The following is a 2,704-nucleotide window of genomic DNA, read 5'->3' on the forward strand; positions in this document are numbered from 1 at the left end:
CCAAACAAAAAGAAAGGCTGGGTATGAAAATAAAACACATGAAAGAAAAAATCAAAAATCTGAACTTCATTAAAATTAAAAAGCTTCTGCTCTGTGAAAGATACTGTCAAGAGAATGAGAAGGCAAGCCACAGACAGAAACTATTTGCAAAACACATATCTGATAAAGGACTGGCAGCTAAAATGTACATAGAACTCTTGAAACTAAACAATGAGAAGATGAACAACCAGTTTTCAAAAATGGGCAAAAGGCCTGCATGGACACCTGAGCAAAGATTTACAGATGGAAAGTAGCATACGAAAAGATGCCCAACATCACCTGTCATTAGGAAATTGAAAATTAAAACAGCAATGAGATGCTATACACACCTATTCGATGGATAAAATCCAAAACACTGACAATACCAAGTGTAGACAAGGATGTGGAAAAACAGAAACTGTCACTCCTGGCTGATGAGAATGCAAAATGGAACAGCCACTTTGAAGACAGTTTGGCAGTTCCTTATCAAATTAAACACACTCTTATTATAAAACCCAGCAATCGCAATCCCTGGCATTTCCTCAAATGATGTGAAAACTTACATCCACACAAAAAACTAAACCTAAGGCTTATAGCAGCTCTATTCATAATTGCCAAAACTTGAAATCAGCCAAGATGTCCTTCAACAGGTGAGTGGATAAATAAACTGTGTTACATCCAGACAATGGAAATCAAGTTAGAGATGAGAAGAAATGAGTTATCAGCCCACAAAAAGACGCAGAGGCACCTTTGGTGCATATTGCCAGGTGAGAGAAGCCAATCCAGAAAAGGTCACTTACTGTGTGATTCCACCTGCACGACACTCTGGAAAAGACAAAAACTATGGAGACAGTAAAAGATCGGTGTTTGCCAGAAATTCAGTGGGTGGAGTGGGGAAGGGAGGGTTGAACAGGTAGAACATGGGATTTTTAGGGCATTGAAACTATTTTGTATGACACTGGTGGATACATGGTGTTACACATTTGTCCCATAAAATGTGCAGCATAAAGAGTAAACCCTAACACAAACTACGAACTTTAGTTAATAATTATGCATCGATATTGGCTCATCAATTGTAAAAAAATGTACTATGCCAATGCAAGACGTTAAAAATAGGGGAAACCGGCGGGGGGAGGGTTGAGGAGATATATGAGAACTCTCTGTACTTTCCACTCAATTTTTCTGTAAATCCATAACTTCTCATAAAATAAGATCTATTAATAAAAAAAAAGCTAGGTATGAGAACAAGAATGAAATTCAAAGTATGGAGTTGCAGGCTCGAGCTTAACAACAACAATAAAGATACAAAACTGCACACTTGTCCTAATGGAGAGTCAGGCCCTGCTAAGAAAAGTCAAAATCCACAGGGAGGGGTGCATGGGGCACTGGTGTCAAAAGTTATAGCAAGATCTAGAAGAACCCAAAATTAGAAAGGCTATTGGGTTGTTTAATAAGGAAGAAGAGTCATCTCTGAGAATGGGCCATTTGTTCGTTAAAGACTGATATGGGGACCGTAGGGGATAAAAAGGGCATTAATGAGGGGTCAGTAATGGCAGTGTTGTGTGTGTGTGCACACGTGTGCATGTGTGTGTGTGTGTGAGAGAGAGAGAGAGAGAGAGAGACTTCAAAAAATCTTCCAACTAACAGCACTATTTAGAGAATTAATGATAAATTAAGGGAGATTCCATGATTTGGGATTGAAAACTAAATAATATAAGATGTCATTTCTCCCCAAATTATCTATAAATCCAATGTAGTCCCAATCAAATCCCAGCAGATCATTTTTTATGAAGTTGACAGGCTGATTCTAAAATATATGGAAATGCAAAGGATCTAGAAAAAACAAGACTATCTTGAAAGAGAATAAACCTGAAAGATATACATTACCAGAAATCAAGGTCTGTTACAAGCAATGGTAAATGAGACAGTTTGGTATTGGCCAAGAAGAGAGAAATTGACTAATGGGACATAACAGAGAGACCCAAAACAAAAACAAATACATGCACATATATAATTATATAATAAATATATCTTATCTAATAAGTATATTATGTATCACTATTTGTCATATATTATATACAATAAAACATATTATAAATATAAACATATTATATATAAAATGTATAATATATAATATATTTTTAGGATAAAAGGGACATATCAGTGCAGAGGGGAAAGGTAGGTTAACTGGATATCTACTTGGAATATGCATATTATATATCCCTACTTCACAACATTCACAAGAATCAATGCTAGTTGAATTGCAGACTAAGGTGAAATAAAGCTTTTACGGGAACATTTTTGCATCCTTAGAGTTCTTAAATAGGATCAAAAAAAGTTCTAACTAACAAAGAAAAAATAATAAATCGTACTATACTATAATTAAAATTAAAATAAAAAACACTATATAAAATGAAAAGTCAACCTACAGAGTAGAAGATCACGTGTGTGTGTGTGTGTGTGTGTGTGTGTGAATATATATCTTTATATATCAAAAAGTATTGACATCCTGAATACATTTTTAAACACAAATTAATAGTAAAAAACAATCCAATAGGAAATTGGGCTAAAGACTTAACAGAGACCTCGCAAAAGAGAATAGCCAAAGGCCATCAAACATATGACAATGGGGGCCGGCCCGGTGGCGCACTGCTACAGTGCGCTGCTTGGGAGCGTGGCGGCGCTC

Source organism: Galeopterus variegatus, unplaced genomic scaffold (assembly GCF_000696425.1).
Source record: "Galeopterus variegatus unplaced genomic scaffold, G_variegatus-3.0.2 Scaffold2582, whole genome shotgun sequence".
Lineage (NCBI taxonomy): Eukaryota > Metazoa > Chordata > Mammalia > Dermoptera > Cynocephalidae > Galeopterus > Galeopterus variegatus.